A 14,865-nucleotide genomic window follows, 5' to 3' on the forward strand; every position below is an offset into this window, starting at 1 on the left:
ATGTGCCTCAAAGTCATGGAAAAGTCATGGTAAAAATTTGTAAGAACCCTTAGACACAAGATCCTAAAAAATGAAGTTCAGTACAAACAATTCAACCCACCTTGAGGTATTTTGAGATATTGCTAAATCTAAATTTAATTAATCAGATTCTAGCCTCAGGGCACAGAGTATTTGCTGGAATAAACATTGCCTCTGAGTTAGCTGCCATCATTATTGAAGAATGCATTTCTACCGCGGCTGAATGTCTATTTTTGGTTAATGATGCTGCCACTTATCCTGAGATGAGTGTTGTTGCTCAGTGATATCAGATTTAGAGCAACCCCGGCAACCATCTATCACCCATCAATACACCCTGACTTTCAAATTCAACAGATAATTTGTACATTTCGCCCCACTAGCGCCTGATAAATTACAGCGCAGCACCTATGACAATACTGAAACAAAGTAATTCCCCAACAATCAAACCGGCCCCCAGGACATAGCAACAGCCATGGCCCATGACAGCATCATCAGCAGGAAAAGGTACAGCAAATCTGTAATTACTCAGCTGAAGCAGACAGATTGCTTACTCAATGCCAGTGATAGCTGAGCTGTGAGGTCCCCCCTAGGTGTAGCTAGGAGCCACTCTGCTGTAAAAGGCGAGGAGCTGCTGGTGACGGAGGCCTCTGTCCTCATCCACCCCGCGAGGAGACGTGCTGCATTCAAATTGTGTCCAAACAGTCTTAAAGTGGTGCAGTCGTAAAATGAGCTGCCGTAGCTATGGGCGAGTTTTAACAGTGTATGTGTGGAAATGTTTTTACCTTCTTTATATTCAACTGGAGGGAAATGTTCCAAACAATATCTGACTGATATATTTAGAGATATTGCTTCCAAGTTTTTCCCAAAGATTTGCATGCAGGCAGGTAGTTGGCAAGTAACTTAGTAAGTGACTTGGCCTCGACAATCAGAACAAAAACAAGACTATTATTTAAAACAGTTCTGGAAAATGTATGTAAAATAAAGACAAGCAATTAGTAAAAAATGTCATTTCTCGCATTGTTTATCAAAAAAGCACAAAATTCAAGTGAAATTGATTTTTTTCTTTGGAAAAACGCTGTGAAAATCTGTCACTAGTAGCACAAAGTTTTTCTGATGAGGATCTCACATCAGGTATTATTTTTCCTGAGTTACAGAATGCTATAGCCACAAAATGACCATTTGCATATAAATGAGTCATGTTGTGTTGCTGAATCCGTCAAAACATCAGTTAACGAAATTTCACACTCGTGCAGCTCATTTATACAGCTGTATGCTCAAACACACGCGATCTTGCAAAAATCTTACTATTTACACTGAATTGAAAGTGAAACTTATCTTTGTTTTCTTCAAAGACAGACTGCAACACGAAAAGGTTTGTCAGTATTGTAGGTAGATGGCGGTCAGTGTGCTCCCTGTTTGGAAAAATAGACAAAGCATTGCATTGCTTTGGATTTGGGTTAACAGTAAAATGTATATTAGCCATCTAAAGTATCCAAGTAGAACCCCAGGAAGACTAGCTGTGCTCGAGGGCACAGCTAATTGGGATCCTAACAAATAAATAAATATCATTCTAAGTGGACGTCATACCTAGAATATTTTCACGGATTTACCCTGCTGTTTCCTCTGGTGCTACATTTTCTCAACTGCATAACTTCCATGTTGCTACCCAAAATGCTCAGCTGTATTTTAACGCTATTTCAAAAAAACCTGAATGACATCTGTTGCAACAAACATCTGAAATTGATCCCTGACGTGAGAAAAAAAATGAAGCTGTTTAAAGTGGACAGTGGTAAAGATGCTTTGAATATTTTACAGTTGAACACCAACAGCAGAGTTTTTGTAGGATTTAATGGAAATTAATAGTTTAATGGTTTGTTTTGATACGTGAAACATTAAAAAATAAATACAAGAAGAAAAGACGGTCATTTGTGACTGAGGAATATAAACTGACGCTCACAATGCAAAGAGGAACGTAAAGTGAAGAGGAAAGACAAACTTAAATTTGTTCCGAGCGATTCGGACTACACACAGTTTGGGGAATCCAGCAGCTGATAAAAACAGTTCGGAGTGTACACCTTGCTCTGCTCTGGTGCAAAACTTGGTGATTGAGAGCATTTGTTACTTTCTGCATAACATGAACCCACTGTATGTACTCCACTAACAGGCTGGAAGGAGCCAGTGGCAAAAAAATCAAAGGGCAGTCAGTAACTGCAGGACAGCAGGGAGAAAGCAGCTGCACTGTGTCCAGCGCTTCAAATTCTGCGCGAATTTGTTGGCCAATGAATATACTGACAACAGGTCAAATCTGTAATCTCGCAGTAACTGCTTGTCAGTTAGTGTGTCCATTTGTTCTCCTCAATAAAAACAGTTACTCAGCCATAGACGGTAGAACTTTGAGACATATGCAACAAACACAAGTCTTTGTTATGATTTTTTACTTGATACGTCTTAAAGAAATCACACTTTTTCTGTAAATTTAGGACATTTGCTGAGTGTTCTCATGGTGTAAAATACTTTGTCATACTAACAAAAATGATATTGGTATTGGTAAAAAAACAAGTTTTATGGGTTTTTTTTCACGTTTTCTCAACATTTAACTTGTGAAATATCTAAAAATCACATGATATTATACAAATTTGTGACATAAAAAAATTATAAAATGCAGCAAACAACTGGGTGCAAAAAATGGCATGCATTTTACGAAATGATCAATACATAAAAGCATAAAACACAAGTGAAATTAATGTTTTCAAAGTGTTACATATTAAAGCCATCAATTTCATGTGAATGCTATGAAGCCAGCACGTAATTTTCAGAAATTTCATGTGTAGAGTTTGCAAAAACTTTAAAAAAAAAAATTTAATTTGTGGATGCTGTTAAATGCTTTGAATATTTTTTATTATGACTTATTCCATATTTCATGCATTTTTTTTGGTATCTAACTACCTCTGTAACTATTAGAGTTTAGCTTGCAGCTTTTCTTGTCATGTATTTCAGCTCTTAGCTTTTTTAGGTTATGCAGCTCAGCTTTCATATGTGCCATTTTCGGATGTTACGGGCATTTTGTTTTTTATTTCTGCATTTTCAGCCAAATCAAAATAAAGACCAAAATTCAAGTGTACTATACAGGTATGTGAATTTTCTAACGTGGAATGTGTTTTACATATGATATAATACGTGAAATTGTTATTTTCACAAGCAATTTCTCACAAGTAGCCTGTGAAATATCTAATAATCACATTTGCTGATGTCATCCTAATGTTTAAACTTCAGCTGACATGATAAACATGTGAATTTGAGTTTCACTTGTGTTAATTTCGCATGTGCTTCACCTGATTGTTAGAGTGAATGACCTTTATAGACAGGATGTGTTTGTTCTCATTTCTATTTTCCCACTAATTCCAATTTCTATTAAATCCCATTCAAACACAGCCGTCTGTTTAGGCCACACTGACGTGCGCCGGTGGGACTGCACCTTCTGACTAAATAATGAAGGCAGGCAAAATGGAAATTTCATGATGAAATTTACACCCAAAAACACATGCAGAGCAAAGGGAAGCAGAGAGGTTGACATTTGAATGCAAAACCCAGTTTGAATTACAACTAGGTGTTGGCTCTCTGTTAGCAGACAGACTGGGTGGACTCATAACCTGTCAGATGTGCGCTCCACCGTCTCCCTGATTCCTAATTAATTAAAATGCTCCTGTTGTGTACTGTATGTCCGGCCGTGGAAGCACACAACAGTTGGCTGCACTAACTGCGTCTGCCTCCCTGTAAAGCTTTGTTAAAAATCTTAGGCCGCCCACTGGCTGTCACGCCCATTGGCTTATTCACAGCTGCGACAAAGATGAAATAATAACATTTGCCAGTTGGGGCCGGGGTGACTCGGTGGCTCTATAGCACAGAATAACAGGGAGTGCGGCGATGGAATAACCTGCCATTTTTCAGGCCTAATTAAGGCCGTCTCGTGGCACTGGCTCTCTCTGGAGATGCCACTTGTTACGGATCATCGGTGCGTCTGTCTTCTGCCATAATATTAATTGATATTATGATGGGGTGGAGGGGGCAGGGGCAGTGGGGATGTTGGGAAAAGGGTGTGTGTGTGTGTGGGGGGGGTCACGTTGTACAATCACTTCAGTGTAACCATTACATACATGAGTGGACTTGGCATTCTGGTGCTCCCAATCTGCCTCCTTGCCCCTCCCTGCACTCCTGCAGCATCCCCGAGGAGGCTCAGCATCCTCCAGAGATTCATGAATGTTGGGTAGTAAAGAAAAGGAGTTTTCACGCTGTGGGAGAGTTGAAGGGGAGACGTGAGGCAAAGATACTGCGTGAGGTGAAAGATATGTTCTGAAGATATTCTTAAAACAAGTTACTTTTGCTTCAAAATTTATGTAAAGCCCCCTACTTTTGTGTCATAACTCAATGAAATCAAAATTCATTATGTATTTATTCTACAATAAAATCGTAAGAGTCTGCAGGAGTGTTACTTAAAAGCTCAATAATTTGCAGCCACTGCAGCAGTAAGATAGTGTTTCCTGACAATTTGTGGAATATTGTGTTGTATAAAACCACAGACAGTAAAAAAGACACAGAAATGATCAGAGATGCCCAAATCCATAACTGAAGATATTTGTGCAGACGGGCTGGAGGTTATTACAAGGTCTAAAATGTGTCCCTTGTAGTGTGTAGGCTGATTGAAATGATGGATTAAAATTCATACAACTGAGCAAATCTAAAAATTTATAATTTTTAATTTTACTCTATTTGTTTTTTTGGTGTTCTGTCTGCTGGTAATAATGACTGGGATTGTTGAACAGTCACTGAGTGTAGGTTGACTGCAGGTGGAGCTAGTGGCGCTATGGCGGGTAGCGGAGAGTGTACGAAGATTTAGAAGGAGGCCGTCGCCTGCAAAGGGTCCTTGCATTCCCATAAAAGATGGGGAACAGAGTGATGGAGGATTGTTGTTTTCACATGCGTGATGATGGAGTCCCCGATGATGATGGTAGTAGGACCAGGCCGAGAACCCAGACCAGGGCAGCGGTGTGATGGAGGCAGCCAAAGGCTCTCCAGTGGTGGTGGTAACCGTGAGACCTGGCCGAGTGGAGGGCGTACTTCTGTGTGTTTCCATGGAAACGGAGATAGCAGTCGCTAAAGCTTTTTATTTTGTGAGCTAATTGCCTCAAAAGATGAATATATTTTGATTATATATATATATGTGTGTGTGTGTGTGTGTGTGTGTATTTGATTATATCAAAACATCATTTGAGCACTTCAGTGATGACTGACTGACCGATTGACTGCATCACTGTCGTGCTTGAGCACACCTTCTCGGGCTTGCTTTTTTCTATAATTGAGGAAGTTCCCTAAAGGCATTTTTGAAATACTGTGTTCACGAGAATGGGACGCACAGACAGACAGAAGGACATACTGCCTGGGAGACAACTAGCAGGCGAGGAGGCATAAAAAAATACATCGCTATGGCTCAGAATGTCCCGTCAACGCTCAATTTTTGGACACTGAAACTCTCCTTTAGTCATTCATTTACATATATTTACCCGATATTGAAAACGTATGGACACACAGAAAAAAAACACAACTTCTGGTCAAGAGTCTTTTTGTTTTCCAAACTACTCCACTTACCATTTCTCCTTCACTGCCTCCAATGTCACGTCAATCACACAACCAAAAAAAAAAAAAATTCACGCCTCCAGTCTTCATCCAAATTATCAGTTTATTACAGGTGTTGCATCAAGGTGGGGATAAAAATGGATATGTCAAGGAGCAAAGGGACGTGAAAAACAGTAGCGTGTGGCAGCATACTGTTTGTTCTATAAAAAGATGGGAATATAGAGAAAATTTAATCTCAGATCTCACCAGGCCTCTGCAGGTCTTGCCTGTCAGAATCACGCCAAAAAAAGCACGTGGTAATCGTGATAATTGATGTAAAATGAGAGAACCGGCTTATGAGGCATGAAAACGGGTTGAAAGATGACAGTTGTTTAATGGCACATATTGATTGCCATGACAAAGTATTTGTGTGATGAAAGCAGGGTGGGATGTGTGAGTGGGTGCTGTTGATCTGTCGGTGCGCTAAGTTACAGATGTCACACTGGGGTGATGTTTTAGGCGTCGATGTCATAGGAAGGGTGTGAAAAACGCAGGGGCCACCTCTTCCTTCCCTCGTCAACACACCCTCCCTCCAGTGACAGCTGTCTTGTTGCCATAGCAGCGAGTGCCACCTATGTGATAAAATGCTTATTTATACTTTTACTTCAACTTTTCAGGGGCCTGGCTTCATCTGGTTGACTATCTGGTAATTATACTTTTAAGACAATGCAACACATAAGCTATAGATTTTTAGAGAAGTAAAGGAGTAGATTTTTTAAAAATGCAGTGTTTACTGTGCTGATGTCAAAGAGGGGAAAGTGTTATTCAAGCTCGTTATCTCTCAGATTTTTCACACACCAAAGCCTCTCAGTCTAGACGTGCTAAATTAGCTGACATTTCTCTCCTCATTATAGAGGCCACATTTCTAACCGTCTCTCTCAAGAGTCGGCACAGCAGTTCATTGATGCTTTGTGTCATAGGTGCAATGAATTATGGTCATTGGAGTTAAATAAGACACTTCAGGTGTTTGGGAGGATTAACTTGATTGTTTTGTTGCACACACCGCTGAGAACACACTTGTTTTAGTTGGCAGGATGTTTTGGGGTTTTTTTGTGAGTATTTGGTCTGTGAAGGTTTGGCTCAATCGTCCAGGTGGTACGATGTCTGGAGAAATGTGCATCCAAATTACCAGCCTGAAGTCTTCAATCAAAAAATAACAGACTCATTATTTGGCTTTGGATTAAGGACAGACGTGTTTTTTGATTTCAGTCGCAGCTAGTATCTAGGTCTCCCTCAGTAAAATTAGTTTAACACCTGAAGTTTCATACTAGTTCCTTGGTGAAACTTAGTGTGGAGAATATACATAAATAGTCCTTAAAAAAATATTTTATTTATTTAACAAAATATGCTTAATTGCTCATTGCTTCTGTTTGCAATAGAGAACTTTAGCCAATTAAAATATCTTAACCTGGAAAAATGTCTAATTTTCTGTTTCAGGTCAGAAAACTTCTAATTAAAAAGAAAAAAACAAGACAACATTTTTCGAATTACTTTTTTTTAAGTTTAAAACTTGACTTTTATTCATGCCATGTGCTCATTGTAACCAGTGCTGTAAAAGTATATAGATTTGATATCCAATCAGTATATTATAATGCTCATTGCAATAGTGAATCGACTCAAATGTAGGCTAAACCTCTGAAACCTGAGCAAATTGATTTGATTTCTTTCAAAAGCATGGGGAGAACGCCACCAGTAACTTAACAAGACATGGCATTATAGTTTGAAAGAAATGAGTAAGAAGTTACAAGTAAATTACCTGTTGAAAAGAAAAAAAAAAAAAAAAGAAAAGAAAATGACTCAAAAAAGATACATGTACACCTTTTTTTGTAACATGATTTTAAAAATTGTAATGATAACAACTATAGATATAGCTTCATGGAAAATTTTTACTGTGTTTTTCTAAAACTAATTTTCAGGGTGTTTTCTTGTCAACTTTTACTGATTTCCTGCAATTTGTGGGACATTTTTTTGCATAGCTCCTCCTTGCCTTTTCCCCCTGTGTTTTTGAAAGAAATCAGTTTGCTAAGGTTTTCAATGGGTTAAATAATTTTGTTACGCTGTTGTTGTTGTTGTTGTTGTTTTTAACTCTGCCTTATAAGATGACATTAAGTGTTATTATTATTATCATTATTATTATTATTAAATAGCTTATGAAAGTCGTCTGAACGCAGCACGAGAAAACTGATGTTGATCCAGGTTTCATTGTGTCAAGTTTTAATTTTGTGTTTTAGATGATGCAGGGATTTTTCTGGCTCAAAATCAGGCGGAGGTGGTGTCAGCCTGGTCATGTGAACACACAAATTTTGCAAGCAGCAAACTCCGAGGCTAAAAACATAAAGCCAACCTGAAGTGCCAAAAACTGCAGTTCCTCAAACAGCCACTAGAGGCTGGCTCCCAAACTGAGTAAATCCCCATACACCTCCATGCTTAAATCCCCAACTTTACAGATTTACAGCGTGGTACAAAAAACGATTTTGGTTTCTGTAGCTAATTTCAACATTCATGACAACTTTGCAGGGGTGACTTTTTTTTTAAAGATATATTTTTGAGGCTTTTTCACTGCCTTTATGTGATAGGACAGTTATAGTGTGAAAGGGGGAGAGAGAGAGGGGATGACATGCAGCAAAGAGCAGAAGCCGGACTCGACCCCGCAGCCGCTGTGGTGAGGACACAGCCTCTGTATACGGAGCGCGTGCTCTACCAACTGAGCCACCGGGCGCCCAGAGGGGTGACTTTTTATACCATTCACTCGTTTACATTTTATTAGGGCTAAGATCCAGCCCTCGCTCCTCCACAGCACCAGCCACCCGCCCAAATATGGTCACTTCAAGTTCCAAAAAAAACAAGATGTAACGGCCAAAATGCCAGACACGAGGCTTCATAATGGCAGTCTACAAACGGATTGGTTACATCGCAGTAGCTACGTTCATTATTTTCACAGTCTATGGTACCGTGGCTGGCTCATGCAAACGTGTTTTTTAAAAGTAAAGTATTTTAGGAGCTCTTATTATAACGTGTGAGCTGTTTTTGGTGACAGTAAAGTGCATAAGAGTGAAGTTATTGAATATTTTTGTAGCGTCTCTTTGTGGTGTGACACTTTTCGATGGTGTCCAAGCAGCTCTGAGGAAACGTAGGTTTAGCTCATTGAATCCTTAACTACAGTTGGAAGGAGGCGTTTGTGTTTTAACAACATTTTGCGTATACGTTATTGATCCTGGAAGTTCAAATCTGTGAATATCTTCCCAGCTTCACCAAATTGCATAAAGCTGTGTTCACAAATGCCATTTGCCATTTGCAGCAGCATCTGCAAGTGCCATCTATAAAACTACAAGAAAACATCGAAACAGAGGAGCAAGAGTCTAATAATGACCTCATCATTTTTCCTCCATGTTTATAGGGCTGCTATCTGCTTTGCTGCAGTTCACCCAAAAAGAGATTCCTCCTTTCTTCCTCTTTTTTTTGAGTTCAGTTAAAATATTGATGTTCCATACCTAACCCATTGTTTTTTTAAACAAAATATACCACAACTGAATTAAATTACTAAGTGTAAGAAGTATGTAGAGTGTTTCAAATTTTGGATCAAGAGATATTTCAACTTGGGACTAAAAATCACTTTTAAATACTTGATGCTGGTACAGATAGATTTCCATTAATAGTTTTGAAGTTTGAGACCCAGCCCTAACTATATCTGTAATGCTCCTTTTTAATCATCACGTCATTATTCTATTTAATTAGCTTTGGTCCCAGTTTTGTTGTCATTGCACAGAATATAGATATGTAGACTGCTAATTACAAGTGTTGATAATTGCCTGTTGTCACCAGTCGGTTGACAGCTCCTTCTGACTTCATCACTTGATTAAAAATAAATGTAGTCACCTTTTTTTTGCCTTTTCTTTTAAGTTGATGACAGCGAGGTAAAACAACTTTACATGCAGCACGAGGAAATCTGTAGAAGATTTTTTTTAGGAGTCTGTAGAAAGGTCCTTCATTTACATGCTTATGACATCACTTAATCTCCTACCTGTGTTTTTAAATATGTTTTAATTCAGGGATACATGGCATCACTCAGAAATGTCATGATTGTTAACTGTAAGTGAGATTAACAGCATAGTAGAATAGGGGCGCCTAGTAACTCAGCTGGTAACGCGGATGCCCCATGGCCTTACCGCAGCAGCCACAGGTTAGACTCCTGGCACACCCAAAAATAGTAATAAGAGTAGAAACCTTATTTCAACTGCATTTATTTGCTTATTTTATTCAAAAATTGTTCTTTTTTTGTGGTTCATGAATTGCTGTGATTTTTACCTTAAAGCGGTATTCCAAGAAATTAGTTATGCAAACATTAAAGGCTTGCCAGGCATATATTTAAAAAATATTGGTCAGAATTAACAGAGTAGATGCTGAGATATGCTGGCTTTAGTCCCCTGAATTAGTGAAGCTTCTGGATCCGAATTCCCCATAAACAACTACTGCAGATTACCGCAGAGTTTTACCCAAAGTTAAACATTTTCAGTTCTCATTTTTGATTTGGAAAATGGATAAATAATCACAATAGACATTTAGTGTTGGATTTATCACTATGGGTTTATTTTACAAATTCTCCAAAAAGACACTGCAGTTCAAGGCTGGATTACAAAGCTTCTAAAATAGGTGGAGTCCTTATTGGAGCGACAGGATGGTTAACATTAGCTTCTGGGCTAAAATGAATAAGTCTCTTTTGCATGTAGTGTTACAAAGACATTTAACGTTAGTAATGTTATGTTTCACACGACATCGTTGAGCCCAGAGTTAACTTCTATAGTGTCGGGTGTCAGATTTTTCTCATCAGCCCTAAGTGTTGAGACAAACTCGTGCACACAGCTCAGCTGGAAAAGTGTTACAGTGTGCAGTTTATTTTTGGATAATATAACATAAGAGATCAAATTTCTTTTTCACTCACACATTCCACTTGCCTGAACAAAGTTTACCTGCCAACCACCTTGGCTGGTAAGTCAGAAAGTTAATTTTGGACAGTGACAGTAGCCCAGAATGATTGGCTTTAGATTTTTGCATTTTCACGTTGGTCATCGTAGTTAGGCCCTTTTGAAGCTTAGCACACTCGAGAAGTTTAAGCTCTTCAACCTCACTGCTACATGCCACTAAACCTTTCAAGTTAAAAGTTGAAAACTGAATGCAAGTCACAGCATTTTCACAACCTTTGTAACAATGAGTGTGTGTATGGAAATGTGTGTTCATGCCTCTGTTGTTTGCACATTCTCCTCCTCCTCTGAAGCAACAAACAGAGACACCTTTGTCCTTTTATATCCTTTTTGATCTGACGTGCAGCCATGTGTAAACTCAAAAAACCTTTAATTCTGTGATTCATAGGCCTCCTCAGTCTTGCCTTGCGACAGGCACCAGTCTGCCGCTGCCGTTAATGTCTTTCAGCCAGAATTTATGTCTACATCCATGCCTCTCTCCTCCTGACTGCTACTCAACCCATTAGAGAATTCCCCACCAAAGGTTCTCCGGAACGCCTTGCATCAGAGCCACACTAATGAAAGGCATTATACATTACAAAGTGTTTGATTTAAGGATGATTTACAGTCCTTTCCCTCAGCAGAGTGGAATGGAAAACCTTCCCAGAGATAAGCTCCGAATCCATCTGCAATATTCAAAGGACATCAAAGGGTTCAAATTGTGTATAGGATTCATCGTCGGTGTAAGAACCACAAAGAAAGGTTTCTATCAGATGTGAAATTTCCATAACAGAGTGAGAGGCATGTGAGTTATTATGATCCCAGAATCAATGGCAGCTTTCATGATATGCAAGCGAGGATGCACACACTGCACGTTTAGGTGCTCTGCGGTGGTGTCACTGATGTGTTGCTGACACAAACATCACTTCTCTCTGTATGTACACACATCCCAAATGTTCTCCTAAGAGAGCAAATAACCTTTTTGCATTCCTGCTCTAAATTCCCCTTGCGCTGCAATACCAAAGAGTAAACAACAAAAAAAAGCATACTTTGTGATTACTTTTGCTGATGAAAGAGCAACTATTTTAATTTTGTTAAGAAACAGAGTAAAATATTCATGAATTTTCACCCCGCCTGCCAGTTTTAATAATTGGCAGGATGTCGTTTACCACCTACACCCCTAATACCTGACAGCTTGTAACCAGCAGCATTTAATCACAGCTGACAACTGATAATCCATGTCTCAGCACTGATGGATCATTGGCTTTTATTTTTTTTCCTCTTCCTCGCCCCTTTTTTTAAATTTATTTATTTTTTTATAATTTTGTTTTTGTCTTGATGTTTGATGCAGGGCTGGGAGATGTGATAATTTAGTGTGAATTGCTTTAAAGAATCTCTTGGATCCCGTCCACGGGTGTGAGTTGTCACCGGGTTGAGTTTCTAGATTGCCTACAAAGGATTCAGGAGGCTTGATCTAAATTTATAAGGACACTGCTGCAGTAACTCCCACTTTGATGGCCGTCGTGGTGGCTATCATTTGTCGTCCATATGGCATGTATGTGTGTGATATGCTCCTCCTGTACAGCGTGTACTGAGTGAGATTTCTCTTTTTTTCCTCTCTTTCTTGCCGGAGCTAAAAGCTGCTGCACAGAAGAAATTATTTTTTTTCTTTTTTATTTTGCTTAATAGAGATAACTTGATTTCCAGATACTATGTTGGTATGAATAAAAAAATAATTACAGCACATGCTGGTGGGTGTAAATAAATTGGTTTATTTGGTAATTTGATTTCCTGCATTATTTATAGTTGTCAGCGCTGCTATATAATAAAAGGGAGGAAGATTCTGTTTAGTCCCGGAGTTCAGAGGCAAAATAAAGTGGGCCGAAACAAATGGCGCTCACTTGTTTAACTCACAGATATGAATGCTTGTCTTGTATCGCCTCGAGCAAGAGCAGTTCTTATCATGAGTCATTTTCCTACTTGTAATAATGAAGTTGGAGCGCCTGACTGCATAGCTCACGCATTTATTTTGAACAATAACGACAGTCAGAGGACTGACCTCACACGGAATTTATTTATTATATTCAGGCAGGTAAATGTGACTGTGCTTTAGAGATTCGAGTCAGAAAAATGTGTGTACTATTTATGATCCATTAAAGGTTCTGCATGCAGCATTCACAGGATTAATAAAGCAGCAAACGATTATTTGTTATGCAAAGATATAGGGTACTGGCGTCCCTTGCAAAGAATGAAGTTATGCTCCCTCTATGTGTTGTTATTGAGCAGTATTACACAAGAGGGTGTGCTATAACTTCATTTGAGCACGGCAGTGATGCTTGCAGACCTTGGTGCCAGCACCTTGGCCCTATCTGCATCACTGTCATGTCAAATGACATTATAACACACCTTATCGTGTAATATTGCGATCATGCAACTATTACCAACAAAATAAAATGTATTTATGTTTTGGGGCAATTAGCTCTCAAAATAAAAAGCTTTTTGTGACTGTTATCTCCATTTCCATGGAAATAGACAGTCTGACTAATAACTGGAGACCAACCAGTCATGTCAGTAGAATCCTATATGTTATGAAACTCCAGCAAATAGGTCGAACCTTACTAACAACCTGCAGACATGTTTTCTAGTTCCTATTGAGTCCACTGGCCAACTTATGCTCATGCTTCCCATCCCCAACTAAATAAATACACCCGATACAAACACGGAAATGCTTGCTCAGTCTTGTTATTACTAAGATATGTTCTTGAAAAAATAATTTTCCATATACAGATTTAATTACTACATCAGCAAGCTTTACCTGTATTTTTGAGATAGGAACCACCACGTCACCAGCACAGCTGATGGAGGATACCAGAGGGTGTTTGGAATTTTTTTTCCACTTTTTTGGCCTATATGTAAATTTTCAGTGCCCTATATAGCAAAAACTGTGGCTGCAAAGGGAAACTTGTCTGGATTGACTAACCAGTTGACCAACAGATTGATCTCTAGAGCTGAAAGTTGTAGCTAGAATAATTCCCAAAGTGCACAGCAGTTTTCTGCTGTTTCAGGTGACTTTACTCCAGAAACTAATTGTATTTTTTTTTATTTTTATTTTTTATGAATTTTAGAGGACTGACTTAACAGGATCACGTAATGGCATTCACCCTTATGACTTTGTAATAATTTCCAAAAATCGTGCTCCATTGGTTGCTATTAATGTGAATTAATGGTGAAGGTACATGACATTGCAGCAGTTCTTTTTAAAAAACAGAAAATTGCCTGAAATACAACTTTTTCTGATCATAAACTGCTGTCACTGTGGTGTTAGTTCATTGTGTATTTGTTGAATTATTATATCAGTAGGATTTGTTTTAGACTTTTTCAATGAAAATAAAGTAATTACTGACGTAAATCTAGTGTGGAACTGATAACATTGATAATAGTCGGGGAAATCGATAAAGTTCAGCCTGATCATTTGAGGTGATGCAACTCTTGCTGAAAGAAAACGCTCAAATTAAAGTGTATAGAAAATGATTATAAGTAAGCTTAGAGAAAAAACACAAAAAGAAGATTTATCACCCAAAAGCAAATTTTGATGACTATTATTTTCATTTCATCTCTAAAAAAAATATCATCCTAATGCTTTACATATGTCATTTATTTCACTAACAACTACTGTAAATAAACATCTCTACCATATTGTACCACTACCACATGCGTCTCTGTGAATGTTTACAATAAAAGAACATTCAATGCTGATAATTTAAAAACTGTGTGGTCAGTTGAAAGAAAATACATCATTTAATTTATTGTTTTTAGTGCCCAAAGGTGCAATGTAAGGCCAAAACATCATTGTTTTTTTCTGTGTCGGGCCATTATTCCACTGAATGGATGTTATGGTCTGAGGTGCTGGGCGGAGAGATTAGTTGCTGGACAATGATTTGCTTCAGAAGAAATCGCTTCCCAAAACAAAACACTTCATCCATAAGAGGATGCCAAGCTCTTGCCAAATAAGCACTTACTGTACTTCAAGAGATAAATGATGCTAAACCGCAGCCAAACATTATAAAACAAATTTTTTCCCATCAATCACATTCAAGCTGATTCCCTCCAGTTCACTCACACTGTTGTGGCCTTTTAAGAGAGATTTATAACTCCATGTAAATAAATATACAATGCTTTTCTTGAAATTGATACTATAGTTCTTAACACAGGCACACAT

Source organism: Plectropomus leopardus, chromosome 21 (genome assembly GCF_008729295.1).
Source record: "Plectropomus leopardus isolate mb chromosome 21, YSFRI_Pleo_2.0, whole genome shotgun sequence".
Lineage (NCBI taxonomy): Eukaryota > Metazoa > Chordata > Actinopteri > Perciformes > Serranidae > Plectropomus > Plectropomus leopardus.